The sequence below is a fragment of the Heptranchias perlo genome, chromosome 11, assembly GCF_035084215.1.
Source record: "Heptranchias perlo isolate sHepPer1 chromosome 11, sHepPer1.hap1, whole genome shotgun sequence".
NCBI lineage: Eukaryota > Metazoa > Chordata > Chondrichthyes > Hexanchiformes > Hexanchidae > Heptranchias > Heptranchias perlo.
Genome location: NC_090335.1, coordinates 34,476,013 through 34,496,906, shown reverse-complemented (window position 1 = coordinate 34,496,906; position 20,894 = coordinate 34,476,013).

Genomic DNA, 20,894 nt, shown 5'->3' with positions numbered 1-20,894 from the left:
GACAACACCAGTTTTGCTCCCCAAGACATTTTGCAGTTTTGCACTCACCATTTAATTTTATGTTGCAGTTATGAAGCCTGCCGGTTTCCTCCATTACTGATGCCTTTGGAGAATGCAGCGTCATTGAAGGGGGCACCTCATTTGCATTCCTCGGGCAGATGCCTCCACTATTATGGGAACATCTTCGACACCTGCCAGCTACTTGCTGCTGAAACGTCCAGTGGCTGTCTGCTATCTGTAGGGTAGGGGTATGATCAGCTCCCCCCACCCCACAGAAACATTTTTTGTACCACCTTTGGCCCCCTTACCACACGGAAGAGTACTAAAAAAATAAAAATAATCCACCTTCCTTTTTGAGGCTGCAAACCAGGGAAGTAGCCTGGACCACCCCTCCCCCCAGTGGGACCCATTTTGGCCCCTTCATAGCCTGGTAAGCTTCATCTGACTTGGCGTATCAGCCCCCAAACATATGCCGGGTCCTATTAGGAGTTCCCCTCCTTCCCTTGCCCAGTCTGCGTCAGGCGCCTTGTTTTGGGTGGGTGAAGGCTCTACCCCAAACAACTCAACCAGAAATTCCTGTTTAAGGTGGGGATGCAACACATCTGGGTTCTAGTGGAGTTTCTGACTGTTTCTCCAGACTTCTGGCAGAGTTACAGTGAGAGTCCAACAGAACAGCTGAGTAAATTTGGCGCCCTTGCCTTTAATAATCTTAAATAGTTGGATCAGATACCCTGTGAGTCTCTGTCTCTCCAATGAGTACGATCACAAGGCATCAAGTCTGTCTGCATAGCTCAGTGCTCTCAGGCTCAGGAACATCCTTGTTGTCCTTCTCTGTATCTTCCTCAGAGTCAAAATGTCCTTCCTGATGTTTGCAGACCTTAGAATCTGTTGCTCTATGAATGTGGATTTTCTTATCAATTTATTCTTGTAACAGGGACAATTAACTGAGCTTAATGTTAAAAACATCCTTTTAAATGGAAGGTTCTACTAAACAGAGCTTTTCTTCAGTATTTACAACATGTTAAGAGGATCTTTAGTGTGTCAGCTATTCAGAGCTATCAATATCGTGGAAATGTTTGGATTGATATTTGTGATCAGCAAGAAGGACACAGACTGGAAACCCATTCAAGCATACAGAGCTGTTTGTACTTTAAGAGTGGTGTACATGTTTCTACACAAAAATATATATCTCTTCTAATAATTTATGACCATGTTGAGCTCAGTAATAACCTTTGCTCACCTACTTTCTTCATAAAAGCATTTCTTACCGTTTCTAAATCTCTGCAGTCATTTTATTCGCCCATTATCTCATTGTAGAATAATTTATTGGCTGGAGTCTGTTGGCTCTTTAACATTTTGTATATCTCATATTTGCTGCAACATTAAAAAGAAAAATGAAGCATCTCTCTGGGACATGATGGAGAAAAGCCATTATTTTGATTGGAAACAATGAAAGATGGGCTACCTGTGATCTAGGTTAAAAATCAGTTCACAAAAATAAAGGCAAGCTGACATAAAATGGCTTTAATTTTCATTCTCTTCACTTGAATTTATTGTGTTTTCCCTTTCATAAAATGAACTATGTCCTTATTAAACTGACATATTAAAATAAGAATGATCAGCTCACATGTTGGAGGGACTGGAGTGCAAAATACAGCACCTTATTCCATGTATAAAAGAACAAAGTAAGAAGTGAAGTGACACACATTTAAATTCAGAGCAGCAGTGAAATCGTGTTTTCAATTACTTTAGTGTTTAGCAGTGTAAATGTCAAGAGTCATGTTTGCAGTATTGATATCACTTCAAAAACCATAGTCATTGACAATGCAGCATAGAAGGTTCTGACATAACTCAGTGTTATGGTGTTAAAACGCTCACCTCATTTTAGTGGCTGCAGGTTTGATCCTGACAGTGACTAGGATCAACATGGAATCATATGTGTGATGAACCTGTCAGAATTCTCAGCTGGCCATTTGGGTTTAAATGACAACTTTCTTTTTGAGGCCAAGAGACAAGTAGTCCTCTCGCTATCATCCAAATAACAGGGTGTTTATATGTGGAGGAGGGGAAGGGAGGAGGTTGCCACAGGAAGAGTTTGGATGAATGAAATAGAGTCTTCAGCTACGATGCTGTCATCTGTTACTGTAAATATTCTAAAAATCAGTGGGATAAATCAGGTAGGATTTATAAATATTCTTGAATGCTAAAATATTATTGCTCTCTGTTTTCATGTCAGTACAGCCAGCAATCAGTCAGGCAAGGTGTAGTTGCAGAAATCCTGCAGTAACTCTTATCTGTTTTTACTGAATCCTGAGCAGATGTGTTGACCTTCCCACTTTGAAGCCTGCAGCATGTGCTAGCTCAATAATCCAAGTTATATTGCACATAATAATCTTCAATAAAATGTTTTAAGAATAAACAAGTATGAAGTTCACCTTACGCAGGAGAAAAAAATGATAGACCTCCACACAAGTCTCATTTGATCTTTTTCACTCAAATAATGTGCAGATTTCCCTTTATATATGCAGACTGCAAACAATAAACGATTCAAAACATTTATCAGATATAGGTAGTAATACCCCTTAATTGCATTTTGTCCGTGTTTAGTTAGGAGCTGAGAAAACATATCAGAGAAAAAACACATTCACATGACATCTGTTTTTAAGATAGTTCTAAAGTGGAATTCAATATCAGTAAAGCCAGGGTTGTATACATGACACTGACCTTCATTCTTTTCCCCCTGGTTCCTGCCAATCACAGAGTCAGAAACCTGTATTTAGTCTGGAGATCCTGGAGGCAACACTAAATTGCCAAGAGAAATGTTATCTCTCTTTCCCTTGGTCACAGACAATTACATTAGCTAACTACACAGTCTAGAAAGTAATATGATCCTCTCATTGCTGTTAGAGATAGTTAGAGATATATCCAAAGGTACTTTCTGTCAGGTAAATGGTTATTCCCTGCCCAATTAGGTAGATTTAAATAAATATTTCTAATTACTGGTGAATAAGCTAATTAATTACATTGATCTAATGAAGGCAATAACACGACTTTCCAACCCTAAGGAGTAAAGTGATAGCTATTTTCTTTGTGGTGCATCTGAAAAATTTCAGTAAATACAGTGCAGTTTACCAAATGAGGTTAGAGTAATTAATATACCTAAGACAATTTTTACGTTACCAGAGACAGAAGGCAGGATATTACTGACATGGCTTGGATTCCAATCAAGACTGTTATGCTTACAGCCCACAGTACAAATCATTAGCTACCGGAAAGATATTGTCAAACCAGTCATTTATTTTCCAACCAGGTAGAGTTTACTTTCTAAATAATTTTTTTAAATATCCCTCTTGAAAAATGTATTTTTACTTTTCATATTTATATTTCCATAACACTATCCTGTTGAAATGTCTCTCAGTGCTTCACACAGCCAATTACTTTTGAAATCCAGTGATTTATGCAGTCAAATATGGCAGTCATTCTGCACCAGCTATGTCCCACAAACAGCAATAAGATGAATAATAAGTTGTTGGCCGGAAATTGGTCCACAGCTGCATGAATGAAAATTTTCATCATTTATACTGGTTAAGTGGCTCATTAGCTGTATCAGAAGTGTGAATGAAGTTTTACTACGTGTGTCATGACTGGCCTGTTTTCTGTTGCATGAAACTGCTAATTGTGTTACATGAAATTAGCTATAACAGATTTGTTCTCAGCTGATATTTAGATTGCCTGTCATTAAAATGCGCAACAAATAGGTTATTATCCCACTTTTAAAAAAAATTGGCCAGAAATTGCACAGAGCGGCGTGGCAATGCTCACCGCAGCTCCTGCGAATTAAAGTAATGGAAATACTTACTGCGGGCTCTGTGGTGTCAAAATGTTTGATTTTGAACTTTAAAAAAATATTGCGCCTCTGAGCAGTGTGAGTTGACGCGCATGGAACAGTCTGTTAGAATAGACGACACGCCCACAAAATCTGTCAGAAAATAAGTCAATTGACATCAATGGGGATCAGGGGAAAACTCTCCAGTGGCTGGAGTCATACTTAGCAAAAAGAAAGATGGAAGTGGTTGTTGGAGACCAATCATAGAATCATAGAAGTTACAACATGGAAACAGGCCCTTCGGCCCAACATGTCCATGTCGCCCAGTTTATACCACTAAGCTAGTCCCAATTTCCTGCACTTGGCCCATATCCCTCTATACCCATCTTACCCATGTAACTGTCCAAATGCTTTTTAAAAGACAAAATTGTACCCGCCTCTACTACTGCCTCTGGCAGCTCGTTCCAGACACTCACCACCCTTTGAGTGAAAAAATTGCCCCTCTGGACCCTTTTGTATCTCTCCCCTCTCACCTTAAATCTATGCCCCCTCGTTATAGACTCCCCTACCTTTGGGAAAAGATTTTGACTATCTACCTTATGTATGCCCCTCATTATTTTATAGACTTCTATAAGATCACCCCTTAACCTCCTACTCTCCAGGGAAAAAAGTCCCAGTCTGTCTAACCTCTCCCTATAAGTCAAACAATCAAGTCCCGGTAGCATCCTAGTAAATCTTTTCTGCACTCTTTCTAGTTTAATAATATCCTTTCTATAATAGGGTGACCAGAACTGTACACAGTATTCCAAGTGTGGCCTCACCAATGCCCTGTACAACTTCAACAAGACATCCCAACTCCTGCATTCAATGTTCTGACCAATGAAACCAAGCATGCCAAATGCCTTCTTCACCACCCTATCCACCTGTGACTCCACTTTCAAGGAGCTATGAACCTGTACTCCTCGATCTCTTTGTTCTATAACTCTCCCCAACGCCCTACCATTAACGGAGTAGGTCCTGGCCCGATTCGATCTACCAAAATGCATCACCTCACATTTATCTAAATTAAACTCCATCTGCCATTCATCGGCCCACTGGCCCAATTTATCAAGATCCCGTTGCAATCCTAGATAACCTTCTTCACTGTCCACAATGCCACCAATCTTGGTGTCATCTGCAAACTTACTAACCATGCCTCCTAAATTCTCATCCAAATCATTAATATAAATAACAAATAACAGCGGACCCAGCACCGATCCCTGAGGCACACCGCTGGACACAGGCATCCAGTTTGAAAAACAACCCTCTACAACCACCCTCTGTCTTCTGTCGTCAATCCAATTTTGTATCCAATTGGCTACCTCACCTTGGATCCCATGAGATTTAATCTCAGCCCCAGGACATTGCTGCAGGTGTTCCTCAGGGCAGTGTCCTAGGCCTAACCATCTTCAGTTGCTTCATCAATGACCCTCCCTCCACCATAAGGTCAGAAGTGGAGACGTTCACTGACGATTGCACAGTGTTCAGTTCCATTCGCAACCTCTCAGATAATAAAGCAGTCCGAGCTCGCATGCGGCAAGACCTGGACAACATCCAGGCTTGGGCTGATAAGTGGAAAGTAACATTGGCGCCACACTAGTGCCAGGCAATGACCATCTCCAACAAGAGAGAGTCTAACCACCTCCCCATGACATTCAACAGCATTCCCATCGCTGAATCCTCCACCATCAACATCCAGGGGGGTCACCATTGACCAGAAACTAAACTGGACCTGCCACATAAATTCTGTGGATACAAGAGAAGGGGTCAGAGGCTGGGTATTCTGCGGCGAGTGGCTCACCTCCTGACTCCCCAAAGCCTTTCCACCATCTACAAGGCACCAGTCAGGAGTGTGATGGAATACTCTCCACTTGCTTGGATGAGTGAAACTCCAACTCAAGAAGCGCGACACCATCCAAGACAAAGCAGCCCGCTTGATTGGCACCCCACCCACGTTCATTCCCTCCACCACTGGCGCACCGTGGCTGCAGTGTGTTCCATTTACAAGATGCACTGCCGCAACTCGCCAAGGCTTCTTCGACAGCACCTCTCAAACCTACGACCTCTGTCACCTAGAAGGACAAGGGCAGCAGGCGCACGGGAACACCACCACCTGCACGTTCCCCTCCAAGTCACACACCATCCTGACTTGGAAATATATTGCCGTTCCTTCATGGCCACTGGGTCAAAATTCTGGAACTTCCTACCTAACAGCACAGTGGGGGTACCTTCACCTCATGGACTACAGCGGTTCAAGAAGGTGGCTCACCACCACCTTCTCAAGGGCAATAAGGGATGGGCAATAAATGCTGGCCTTGCCAATGACGCCCACATCCCCTGAATGAATTTTAAAAAGTCACACCCACAGATTCAGGCTGCATTGCTCAAGCAGGCAAGCAGACTTCATTCATTTAAAGTTAGTATTCTGGATGTTATTTATTGTAAATAAAATATTTAAATTTTTTTATTAAAAAGCCAAAGAAATAATTGAATTAAATTAAAGAGACAGAAAGGAAAAATAAAACAAATAAAATGTTTTAATTTTAATTTTTTTTTAATGACCAAGAAGTATTAAAATAAGGAGTAATATGAGACTCCAGATTTTAAAAATTAGTTGTTTGGCAGTCATTAAGACTAACCGCGCTTTTAAAACTTAGCTTTAGACCTGATATTTTTAAGTGTACCTCTTTGGTGGCGTAATTAGTTAATTTCCAGCTGGGCAGATAAGTGATTTGTGATTTTTCAGTGATTTCTCTGATTGCAGCATGCGATGGCTCTTTAATTCGAAGCTGTCAAATCACTGGCGAACCAAGAGGAGCAAGTTCACGATTTTCATATTTTAGTGCGCGTGTGCAAACACGGGAACTCGTTCCTTCAATTCGCCATTAAAAACGGAGAGCACTGTTGACCTCCTCCGTTATTTCAGGAGCAATTTCTGGCCCATTAAAATGTGCTCCCCCTGTATCATGCCTCCATCCATAACTTTGAGGCATTGGATATGCCACAAGGTGCGACATATGCCAGTGATCAATGTGACAATGAGCTGATGAAGAGGAAGATTCAACAGTCTTGTTCACTAGGATCACCTGTCTCTTCTTTTTTTTAGATGGAGTTATAAACATAGCACACGGTCTTAACGAAAGAGCACAATAATGGCACTTTAATATTCAGATCCACTTTAACTCAGTCTAAGGGTCTTGACTACAAATCCACCCAGGCAATTCCTACAGCCGCCATAATAATAGAAACACAGCAATTATTTTAAGTTATGATTTGCGACTTTGTTTCTGGCTGATGTACCATCCCTAATATTGAGTAGAAAATTCTTAAGACAAAATTATCAAGTGTATAGACAAAGGGAATAAAATAAAGAACTTGCATTTATATAAATTGTACTGTGTCCAGTTGCTGGCACTGCACTTTAGGAAAGATGTGAAGGCCTTAGAGAGGGTGCAGAAGAGATTTACTAGAATGATTCGAGGGATGAGGGACTTTAGTTATGTGGAAGACTGGAGAAGCTGGGGTTGTTCTCCTTGGAACAGAGAAGGTTGCGAGGAGATTTGATGGAGGTATTCAAAATCATGAAGGGTCTAGACAGAGTAGATAGAGAGAAACTGTTCCCATTGGCCGAAGGGTCAAGAACCAGAGGACATAGATTTAAGGTGATTGGCAAAAGAACCAAAGGTGACATGAGGAAAAACTTTTTTACACAGTGAGTGGTTAGGATCTGGAATGCACTGCCAGAGTGGGTGGTGGAGGCAGATTCAATCATGGCCTTCAAAAAGGAACTGGATAAGTATTTGAAAGGAAAAAATTTGGAGGGCTATGGGGATGGGGCGGGGGAGTGGACTAGCTGGATTGCTCTTGCATAGAGCTGGCATGAACTCGATTGGCCGAATGGCCTCCTTCCATGCTGTAACCTTTCTATGATTATATGATTAAAGCACCTTTCACATCCTTGGAGCATTCCAAAGTGCTTCAGATCCAATGGGAGGAACTTTTAACTTCAGCAGGGACTTAAAACTGGAGGTATTGGATCAGATGTTTGTTATACAGCCTGTCAATGAAAAATATTAAAATAGCACAGGGAAAAACACAGGAAAATGTGTTTAAAGCCCCGATATGGAACTATCACTGGTCCAGGTACGATGGGACGAATGGCCTCCTCTGTATTTAAAGTACTGATTCTATGGAAAAGGCTTTGCTCTCCTGTTCCCTGACAACCTAAACCATATGGCCGCCTCTGCCTCCAACAGTGGTGTTTATATTTGGAATCAGCTGGACAACTGATCTCTTCTGATGGATTTTGGACTCTCCAGAGGCAGCAGTCCTGCCTCATTTACCATACTGTTGTCAATATTGAGGCTATGGTGCAGACATTGTGCTATATGGACTACTGCTCCTTAAGTGCTCTATTCACCTGCTCACAAATAAGCTGACTGTGTACAGAGTCAGAGTGTCATGGCTGACATTTCTGTGCAATACTGAGAGAGTGCTACACTGTTGGAGATGCTGTCTTTTGGATGAGACATTAAACTGAGGTCCCGTCTGCCTTCTGAGGTGGACTTAAAAGGAAAATGGAAAAACTTCTAAAAGCCTCCTCTGATAACTGGGGCCCTCCTTTTAGAAATTTAAGATAATGCAAAGAATTATTCCACTAAATCCTAATGTCATTATTGGCCCAGAAATTGGCCAGTGATCCCAGCATTTATGCCTGGATCACACCTACTGATGACCTTCAGCGCTAACCCTTTTTGTTGGGTTAATAGGAACATAGGAACAGGAGTAGGCCATTCAGCCCCTCGTGCCTGCTCCGCCATTTGATAAGATCATGGCTGATCTGTGATCAAACTCCATGCACCCACCTTTAGCCCATATGCCTTAATACCTTAATGGGGAAGGGTGGGGTGGGGTAGTCACTTCATTTGAATTGGCCCAACAGGCACACTCAGGTGCTTGCCTTGCTCCAAAGGCCGGAATGTCCAGCGACTGCTGTCGTTTCCCAGGGGATGTGAGTGCTGGGTTCATCCCCTAGAAAAAACCTAGCAGTGCTCTCAGCAATTCCCTTTGTAATGGGGCTGCAATTAAATAAATTAAGAAAAACAAAGTCTCCTTTAATCTTTAGGGGTCCAGGCTAGTGGGGGCCCCACTTCTGCCCTTTGGCTGGTCAGTTATCTCTGGCACCGATCATACGGTGGGTCCCTCAAGGGACTGGGAATGTGGGAACTTCTGACTTTAGGAGTCTCCACCTCCAACCCTGCCCCCTCCTGCATCAATGTTCTTTTAAGGGCTTTTCCCCTTACAAGGCCTCACAGGAGCTTCCGTACAAGGGGGTGGGGCATCAATGTATCTGGGTTCAGGCCTAATTATCGGCATTTTCATCTCAATCCTGCTAGAGTTGAGGCGGGAATGCGTCAGAAATGCTGAGAATTTCCGGTCTCACTGTTTCTAAAATAGCAGTTTATCAATAATCTCAAGGATTTGGTTATTTTTATGCTTTATGGCAGTAGCATTCATAAAATGGCCTGAAAAATGGCATTTTCAGCTGACTTTCCCTTCTGCCATTGGCAGATTTACTGCCTCCTGTTCCATTGCGCCTCCAAACACAGTTGCCCATGTTTGAGATATTTACCTTGCGGGGATTGAATGCAGTTTCTGCTCCTTTTCTTGCTCTCCAGCAAAAGAAGACAAAGGAATGCTTTAGGAGGGAAGATTAACCTCAAACCCATACACCAAGTGAAAGGACCTATTAAACTAGAATTGTTTAATATAATTATTGGTTCTATAGTTTTTTTATTCTCTTCCTGACGTACAGTCAACGATTACCCACAGTGGTGTGGTTTAAATCAAGAGCTCGATATATGGGTAATCAGGGACTTGTGCATTATCCTTCCATGATCAACATTCTTGAGAATGGCCCTTGGGCAGTGCATTGATTTATATTGCAGCCCTGTACCACGAGCTAGTGAGTAACACTGCTTTGTAAGGTAGTTGGTTTTCTTACATTACAGGGTAGATTTTATAAATGTTATTCCTGTTAGAGTTTTTCAAGCTGGGAGCAAGTATTAGGAATACAGGTACAGTGTTAATTTCTGCCCTGATTTCCAAAATGTGATCCTGGTTCAAAAAGGTCCTCACTGGAAAAAGAAAGAAAGAAAGACTTACATTTTTATAGTGCCTTTCACGACCTCAGGACATCCCAAAGCACTTTATGACCAATGAAGTATTTTAGAAGTGTAGTCACTGTTGTAATATAATGGCAGCCAATTTGCACACAGCAAGATCCAATTTGTGAAATCCATCCTGATATGTAACCATACAGTAGACAAAGTTTATTTCACATTTATGTTTCATCTACTCAAATCATTGTGATTTAAACTTGGCTTTATTCCATTTTCTGCCATAATGTTTTTCTGTTGTACATTTACCATCACTGAGTTCAGAAATTTGGACCAAGATCACTGTTGTTTAGATTGCTTCTATTTGGCAACGTGAGTTAAAAGTAATTTAATTTAATTTAATTTGATTCTTTAGCCACTGCTGATAATTGCAAGACCTGTGAAGCTGTGGCCAGCAGATAAGAGATTTTCAATAGATTCTGTTCTATAGTATAAAATAACTATGATATTTATACTGAATATATACTTGTTATGCTACATACCACCAAAAATGGACCTTTAAGTAGTTTCTTTGAGCCCCTATTAGTTACACTGAAGTTGTACATGTTCCATGTTGGTGTTTCCATTCCAGCATAAGCGAGTCAGCTCCACAGAAAACTGGCTTGTGAATTCTTGCCTGAAGGATCGCCAAACACAATGGTGTAAATACTGGGATAATTAGGCCGTAAATTAGATCAAGAAAATTCCCGGCCATTCTCCCACTTAAGTTGGGACTCCAGTCATATAAATTTTAAGGGGGTTTTGAAAGTGCAAATAAAATACTAAGAAGGGATGAGACCAGCACATGGCTGCACTGCTGCGCGAAAGATCAACTCAAGTGGGGGGTTGGGAGTAATGTATTGTCAAGCTGCCCCCCTTCTAGTGGTATTTCCAATACAACTACTAGAAAAAGGATGAATCAGAAATCTAATGGTAGCACAAATGTAGTGCTGTTACTATTTCACAGTGACACTGGCAATAATAGTGCGGCCATTTACCACCAACAATAGCATCCAACTCATTGCTGGAGATTCCATTGTGATTAAAACCGAAATTCCCTTTCCAAAGGTGTGCTTGTATCAGGCATTTCCTGGCTGCTGCTGTGTCACCACACCTGATCGGAATCTACTTTACAACACAAGTCGCTTTGTTTCCGTGAGGCAATAACTGACCCTAGTGACCCTTTTTGATCCCCCACGATAGTATTTGGATTCTATGTAAAATATACTAGGATTGAAGGTTTCATCTTTTCTATATTGAAGTTTGCAGTGATGCCTATCGGGATTTTATAGTGATGAAATATATAGTAGTTTTGGTATGCTATTGCCAGGGTTTATATGGTAATAATTCAGTTTAATGACCTGATTCAATTTTGTAATCCTGTTTTCACATACTAGGCAATCTTTTAAACTATAAAACCTCTCTTGATTGTCATTAGATTAGCTCCAGTTCAGAAAATGCATTTGGATTTTAACTCATAAAATTACCAATAATTGGAACTAGAGGTATTTTAAGATGAAATGCTGATGCTAGGAAGTTTGAGTAACATTTTAACACTAATTGGGACTGACTATTTTTGTTAGATCATAGCATTCATAACTATCAATAAACTGCTTTAGGATATTATTAAAATGTATTTGTAACACATTAATGGAATCATTTGTATAAAAAGGTAAGAGGAGGATAAAGAGCACTAATGTGTTGGGTGACAACATTCTTAAACAGCGTAGTAAACATTTCACACAATTATAGTTTAAACATGTTAACTGTGTTGCAGCAAGCGACATACATAACCCTTTTTATGACCCTTGTACATGATTTGATGACACGTGAAACCGGGGATTGTGAAGCTCTCTTGGAATTCTCAAGACCTTATTCTTGGACTATAACGGAAAAGAAATTACACATTTATTCTGCTTTGTCTTACCTAACTCGTGCTTTAAAATTGACCGGATGATTTTGGAATGTGGATCTTTGGTTAACTTATAGCTACTATTACATTGCATGACACTTTCACTAACGCTAGCTGCTCCTGAAGCATGGGTGTTGTGTAGCCAGCTGGAAAACCTAATGTAAAACTGCTGGGACTTACTAAGACAAGCTGTTGGAAAGACTAGGGGGATTAAATTGGTTAACCCCCGAAAACGGGCGCAGAGATTGTGGTGCGCGATTAACCTGCGCCCAGTTGTTGAGATGCAGGCAGCGCATGACATTTGTACTGCGTGCTGTATTACATCATTGCTGCATGCAGCCAGCACTACCTGCGCTGTTGAGTGGCTGCTCACCAGCAAGGGGCCCAGATATCGCAAGTGGCTAGCACCACTTAAAGGCGGCCTGCACCTCTTAAAGGGGAGGTGCACTGTGGCTGCAGTAAGTGGTGGAAGTCAATGGTGAAGTGAATCTGTGCTGCAATATAGTGAAGCATGATAGGAACTCTGAAATTTTTAATGAGCAACAACTTGGCAGCTCAATGTTTGCGGCACTCTTACATTTTCAAAATATAAGATACGGGTCTGCACGGAATCTGAATGGAGATCAGAAGTCGCACACGTAAAACACAGATGCAGGTCCCGTCTTTATGATTATAAACTGTTGAGTTCTTTCAAAACATTGAATAAAGGTTGCTTGCATCCTACATCCTTCAATCTGCCAATCTGAATTTATACCGGGCCTGCGAGAGAGCGTGCACCAAGGTTCTTTAATGATGCACTGGAGGTTTTGGTGCAAGAGGTGGACAAAAGGAGGGGCATCCTATATCCACAGGGGGGGTGGGGGGGTGGGGCAAGAGGCCCTCCTGAGGCAGTTGTAGACGAGGTCAATGCCGGGAGCATAGCACCACGAACATGGATGCAGTGCAGGAAGAAGTGCAATGATTTGACACGAGTGGTCAAGGTGCTTGAGTTCAACTGTCAAGTGGCATATCCTACCAACTGCACCACTAGCTGTATCCACTGCTCCATGCACTACACCCCCCCCCCCCCCCCCCGTCACCCACATACCAACAAACTCTTTCAATCAGTACTCAACTCTTCCAATCAGATGCTTCATCTCACCCTCATACATTACTGCTGTTGCAAGCCACATGCCTACAATTCACAGGTAACACACACTGGCAGCTGTTCAGCCATGACAGCCACATCACCCAAACATTTTGCAGGACACTCACCGTCACACATTCTGCTTACTTGCAGGAGAAGGTGGCTCATGACAGGAGGCAGCAAGTGGCAGTGGCTCCATGGAATATGAACCTGCTGTCCTCTCTCAGGATGACAGCATTCCTGTCCCACCCCTGCCACTCTGCCAGTGCCCTTGCTGTTACCGGTCAGCGAACCAGCCCACTCCCTGTAGAGTATTGAAACTTTATTAAAGGAGCAGGAGTAGGCCATTTAGCCCCTCAAGCCTGTTCTGCCATCCAACGAGATCATAGCTAATCTGTGACCAAACTCCATTTACCCGCCTTAGCCCCATATCCCTCAATACCTTTGGTTAACAAAAATCTATCAACCTCACATTTAAAATTAACAATTGAGCTAGCATCAACTGCCATTTGCGGAAGAGAGTTCCAAACTTCTACCACCCTTTGAGTGTAGAAACGGTTCCTAACTTCACCCCTGAAAGTCCTGCCTCTAACTTTTAGGCTATGTCCCCTCGTCCTTGTATTCAAGTATAAGAGACCTCCAAAAACAGGTACAAATGCATCAGTAGCCAGAAGCAATAATCCAGCAACGAACCTGTAACTCCTGCATGATCCCTTTAAATAGCGCTGGTTGGGGGTCCTCCACGCCATTTAAGACCTGTTCAGCTGTACGAGGTTAAATCGCATCTGTCCCTTTAAGTCAGCGTTGATCACTGATCTACCGCATAATCTCCCTACTTTACATGCTGCCAGCGTTTGTTAAATGCGCGTGTGAAACGCCTTTACCATTATGGCATCCTGCGCACATCATGCTGGAAATGTGCGCACGCATCTCGAACACCATTTTCGGTGCTTAGGAGTCTGCGTAGTGCCTACACAATGGGTGCTACGCGGCCCAATTTAGCCCCCCGTTTTTATCAGGCCTTCCGGTGATTGGATTTAATGGGTTAAATTTTAACCCCGAAGAACGGGTGGGTTGGGGGGGGGTGGCGGGTGGGTAGTTAAAATTCTCTGATTTCGGAGTGGGACTGCATCCTGGCTCCAACGCGCTGACTACAGGTTTGACCCAGATGAGTCTGGGTGCACTTGCGCACCTGAAACCCAGAAGTCCCGCTGGCACTTAAAACTGGTGGGACGATATTTAAAGGGCCAATTGAGGTACTTGAAGCACTTAAAGATGTTAAATTTTTGTGGTTTTACCTACACAAACCATTTTAACTGCTTCTGATTATGTCTCCCGTTCCCTCTGAAAAACAACATGGAAACGGAGGCGAGTTGCAGCCGGCCCTCGTTTGGATCTTTAAACCAGTGATTGACACATGTGAAGAAAAGGTGAGTTTTTGCAGCAGGGCAATCAGTTCTTTCAGACAAACCTTTGGCTGGGAGTTCTTTGTGTTTAGACTGAAATTATTTTGTTCACACTCAGAATTGTTGTGTTCAGACATATTTACCCACATTTTGGACCCCCTCAAACTGACAACATGACGATGGTGGACGCAATGGATGTATTCCATCGTACATCTGAGGAGGAGGCACATCACCATCCGCGGCAGGCAAGATGCACAGTTCTGAGAGTTGCAAGTCCACACGACAGAGGTGCGCCACAAGGACCTGCAGAAGGGCAGAGAGGGGACCAACGGAGGTCACAGGAGGTACTACCCACGTCCCGACAGAGGCTGGGTTTCCTGGCCCTCTCTGAGGAGCAGTGCCTGAAGGCTCAGATTGAGTCGGCAGGTGCTCGCAGACATTTCCACGCTCCTTCAAGCAGAGCTGCTCCCGGCTGGGCCTGGTGGCCACGCATTACCTATTGCAGATAAAGTCACCACTGCCCTCAATTTTTTTGCCTCTGGATCCTTCTAGGGCGCCACTGGTGACATCACCAGGATCGCTCAGTCGTCTGCACGTAAGTGTCTACAACAGGTCAGGGATGGCTTGTTTGCCTGGGCATCCGACTATGTCAACTTCCCCATTGACAACATCAGCCAGACTGAGAGGACAGTGGGTTTCCATTCTCTGGCAGGCTTTCCACGGGTGCAGGGCACAACTGATTGCACATGCATAGCAATCCGAGGACCTGCACATGAGTCAGGACTGTTCATCGACCGAAAGGCATATCACTCCATCAATGTGCAGCTGGTTTGCGACCACCGGAAGAGGTTTCTGCAGTTGTGTGCCAAATTCCCTGGCAGCTGTCATAATTCCTTCATTTTGCACGAGTCCAACAACCCAGTCCTCTTCCACGCACAAGACAGACTTAAGGGTTGGCTTCTTGGAGACAAGGGATACCCCCTGCAGACGTGGCTCATAACACCTGTGAGAAACCCTGCCTACGAGGCACAGGAGTGGTACAACCAGAACCACATCACCACCAGGTCTGTCATTGAACAAGCCATTGGATTGCTCAAGATGCACTTCAGGTCTTGCCATTCATTATGAGGCACATACAAGGGTGCTTTCACAAAAGGGACTCAAGAATGGACAAGACGTGGCAGTGGTGGTGACAAGTATGACATTTAATGTGATTGTACCAAAAATCAAAGAGAAATGAAAAACACGACATTTAGTCAGATACCCTTGTGCTTACCCTTGGTGATCACAAAACCTTCGCCTCCCTCTTCCTACTACTTCTACGGGGTGTATCCCCTTTGGCTTCAGCAGAGGTAATGGCAGGTTGTTCAGGTCCCTGCCCTGACTGCTGAGATGATCTCGACTTACACCCTCTGGGTTTTGGAGCCCGTGAGGGCCCTGCCTAAGACTGCTCCACCTGCACCTGTGCCGGGGCAGACTTGGCCATCAGGAGAGGAGGCAGCATTGCGGGTACTGGTAGAGGAGGGGCAACGGGTGAGACATGGGAATGCTTTGAGTGGAGTCCCCCCTTCCATGTCCGCTTTCACCATCATCCCTCCCCAGGGCCACGGCCACATCACTCCTACCATTCTGCTGGACAACAGCTTGGAGGGCATCTATGATGCTTTGTAAGGCCAGTCCAAAAGTATCTGAATATTGGGCACCCTGAGTCTGCACGGCCATTGTCAGGGCCTGAATGGACTCATTTGTGAGCCGTGCTTGAAGCTCAATGGAGACTGCCATTCTCTCCATCACAGACATTGCCGCACTTACCTGCATCACCAATCCACTAACGATGGAAGTGAACTCCTCCATCCTCTCCGCTATTGTGGCGAGTGTGTGTGTCATGTCTTCCAATACATTGCAATGGTGTATCTCTACCTCTATCATTCTCCTCCTTCTCAACGATGGCCGCCGGGGTTCAGCACATGCGTCCAGCTGAGCAGAGCTTGGAGATGAGTGCGCACCCAACATGGACTCTCCACAGCTGCCCCAGCCACCAGTGTCTGCTCATGCTCACCTATGAGTGGTGAATCACCAGGTGACGACCCAACTAACTGTAAAAGGACCCACCGAGGTGTGAGTATCAGTGCTGGTGCATGGCTCACAACGATGTGACGGTGCATCCTCAGAGGAATGGAGCTCCTCTGAGGAGGAAACACTCTCGTCCAGGCTGTGTGGTCCTTCACCAATTCTTGAAGGCTTTGGAAGAGAACATACAGCAATATTAAGAATCATCATAGAAGTAATGTAGCGATGAGCATACTGACATGTGCAACAGGTCAATCATTGATAACATTAATTCATGTTGTGTGTGAGGGATGTTAAAGTTCTATCACCAGACGTTTGCGAGTGCCAGTCTCGGCATCTCCAAAAGCCAGGCATTCGACCGTTCGGCTGAGCTCCAAGGCTCCTCCTCCGCCTCTGACAGGGCCACTATTTGTGGTGGCCCTCCTCCAGTCCGACTGCTCTCCCTTGCATTTTACGCTCTCTTCTCCTACAAGGGGAGAAAGTACAGACGTGTGAGTGAGGGTGACGGGGTCACCCGATGGATGCTTCGCTCTGGGTCAGGCTGACAATGAAACCGATGCATCAGAGGGTGAGTATCAGACAGATTCATCACATTGCATCAGGATTGGGGTGAGTGGGAGTGGTGGGTGCACAAATGGGGAGGTGAGGAAGTACATAAAAAGTGAAGGTAAGTTGATACTGAATCTTAAATGGGTGTGAGGAGAGATGTGATGGAGTAGGCTTGGCAGGGCAGAGTGTGAGGTGGTGGGGGGTAGTGTGCACCACAGAATCTAGGTGAATCAGTAACTGTACTCACTTTTCCTGACCTTGTTAGGTCGTTGAAGCGCTTCCTGCATTGCACCTGCATTTTTGAGATGGTGGTCCTGCTGCTCACCTCCTCTGCTACCTCGAGCCAGCCCTTTTTAGTGGCAGAGGTACGGCACTTCCTCCTGTCAGCCAGGTACAATGTTTCCCTCCTGCTCCTCACACAGGCTAATAGCAACTCCAGCGAGGAGTCACTGAACCGGAGTGCTAGCCTCGTCCTTTGCTGCTCCACATCTTCAGATTTCTCCTTTCTCCCTCAATATCTATGGGTTGCAATGCCCTTTAAATAATCCAGTCCCCAGCACGTCATTCGGGTGCACAGCCTGCTGCACAGCTTGGATAGCGAAACCCCGAAGCCACATTATGGGCCTTCAATTGAGTAGCGAACGCTGGAGAAAATGCACGAAAATTTTTCCGGGTTTCCCACACGCGTACTGATGCCCCTCCTTCCCCCCTCTCAGTTCCTGCCGGTTTGTTAAATTTACCCCAATGAATCTGGCAGGTTTACACTGGCAGTGTCGCTGTTTGCACGCGACCCATTCTTCAGGAATCAGCAGTGCAAACGCCCCACTGACATCAAGGAGCCTTTAAGGTACCTGTTTTTTGTTCTGACTTCTTTTATACTGCCCGCGGTTATGGCGAGCAACCGTCTATTAATGCTAACCATTTGCCATTACCATAGATATCAATTATTGCTTATAATGTATTAAGTGTGCCGCCAATTTCGGTCAGACTCAGCTGTTCAATCCGCAATTGGCACCTCATTAAGGTGTGACTACCTTGGATACTTAATCCCCCTCTAATCGCCACTTATGGCAGCAGGTGGAAAGCCATGAGCATCAGCAGGAAAATTGACCTCCTGAACAATATGGATGAACTGCCTAAGATGAGCCAGCGCGACCCATGGCAGCACCTCGGTCTTCCAAAATCTCCTGTCGCCAACTTGCAGAAACAGCTGTGCAGTGATTGACATCAAAATTCCAACCCAGACAGAAAAAGGAAGCGCGAGGATAAGGCTGGGGAAGTCGAGGAGGCACTTCTGCACTAGTTTCAGAACGCGGGTGGGAGAGATAAGTTTGTCAGTGGTCCTCTTCTAGCCCAAAAAGCCAAGCAGTTGACTGAAGGTTTGCTTCAGAGATGGAAGTCTCGCCAGAACATAAGGTTCCACCATGCACACGGAGAAAAGACTTAACTCAGGGGCCACAGGTGCAGAGCAATGGTTGGAAAAGGGGTTGCCTGGGCTGCTCAAAGGTTATGAACCCCGGAACATCTTTAATTGTGTCGAGATTGGGATTTTATATAGGTGTATTGATTATGGCACATTCGCCTTTAAAAGTGAACCACTGCTTGGCCAAAACAAACAACAGAAAGAATTTCCATTATGGTTTGCTGCAATATGGATGGTAGCGGTTGGCAAATTGCAAAACCCTTGCTGCTTTAGAGGAGTTCACCACTTGCCTTTGGTTTACCATGCGAATAAAACTGGTTGAATATGGACATTTTTTCTGAATGTGATGTAAATTGTAAAGTTCAGTATAATTATATCCTTTGTAATGTATAACATTTTTTTTTACTTTTTTGATTTTTTAGCAAGTGTGGCTTAAATAAAGTTTGTGAAACTGCATACACTCTAGCTTGTTCACTGGTGATTTGGTAGCATTCTAAATGTGAGGTTGATGTTTGAAAGTGCTACTCTTTTTTTTTTATTGCTGCCTCTTATAGTGAGCAAACCGTGTTCACATCAACGCAGCCACAATAAGCGATGGGGACTGTTCCAGTAGCTTGGGTCTTATAAGCTTGAGTGAATTTAATGCTCAATTATCTGATTTAAAATCTGGAGCCATTTACAATTATGCTGACTTGAGAAAAATTCTATAAGGGGGTTAATTCCTTCTTACTGCACCGAGAGTGTGTCAAATGAGAGTTAATTTTGACTCACTGACAGGTCTGCACAACTGTGCTTTTTTTCTGAGGTTGAGTGTATTATAACTAATGAATAAGTTAGGAGATAATCAGCAACAATGCTGCTCAAGCACTTGCAGAAGCTGCTAACCATAAACTTTATGAGCTCAAACCTGCAAACGATGCCTCTCCCTGGCACGAGACATGCTTCTGGCGTTTTTGTTCTGATTGGCTCAGGTAAAAGCATGGGATCCCAATGCACCAAGAAGGCCTGTGAGGAATCCCAGCAGCACTTGTCAGTTTGATTGACAAGGGCTAAATACAACCAGAAAAGTGAGTACTTCATAACCTTTCGTGGAAGGAGGAAAATGTATCCTGCACTGGCAATAAGCAAATGATATAACCACAGTTGATTTAAAATGCTTCCATTTAATTGCTATTTCCTCCCATTGAAGATCCTCCATTGAAAATGTGGGTGGTAAACAGCTTCTCTGCCTTTTCATATGCCTTTCCCAGCCAGTTAATAGGTGACGCAAGTAAATCACAGTTTGATTTCCTCTCCAGGGTAACTCCTCAGATGGTCCTAGCTGAGGTCAACATTTCCTCTGTGGAGCTTGCAGGACCTCCAATGTGTTTCTCCATTCTGTGTTTAGCATGCCAGTTATTGCACTGGTACCACTGGGTTAACCCGATAAATCCAAAGAGCTTAAAATGATATGAGAAACCAAGAAGAAACAGGGTAAGATTCAACGTGAAAGGGAATTGAGGATTTTTAAAATTAAAATTACGGAGATAAGAGAAACCAAGTCATAACATAAAATTGAGATAAATGTAAGGCTGCTCATACATGTACATTTATGATTTATGTTTGTAAATTATTCAGGATAAAGACTGATGATACAGTATAATCCATTGACCTAACCTCTCCTAGTGATTTCTATTCAAAATAATCCTTTCTTGCAGTTTTTGTGCACATTTTTTTGGATTGCATTCAGTTATGTTTCCCAGAAAAGTTTTTTTCTCTGTTTTAAAATTTCTATATCATTTAAAAACAAATTTTAGTCAATTTTGGTATCGTCGTCTCTTATCAGTCCTACTCCATATGCAACAAATTTTTATGATGAATTTCTAAAATTGACTAGAATTGGAGATACACATGATTGAAGACAATTGTGGTTAAATGTTTGGGTCATATTTATAAACTGCTGGAATTATTTATTTTTGAGAAACAAATCTGATATCTGATATAACATTTATTACCCAGATTCTTGGGTTGGCCAAACAGGAGGCTGTAAAATCTCACACATTCACCCAAATGTGAAGTTTTGAAAGAAGACAGGGAATTCACAAGCCAGCATTACAGGTACATAGTCTATGGGGTAGAAATTGTTATTCGATGCACCTGTTTTTTCGGGAGTAAAACAGTGCAAACATACCAATTCAGCAGTGGGATGACCTTTGCCAATCTGTGCAGGTGTTGGTTCCATTGCTAAATTTGTGGGGCCCATTTTTTCGGCATCCTGGACCGAATATGTAGAAATAGGGGCCTATCACCTGCTAAAGGACCCTTTTTCAAAATTAGTCAGCAATGAGCAGGGCAGGCTTCGGGCCTGCCTGCTCAGGATTCTTCGGCGGTTTAACCATTCATCGC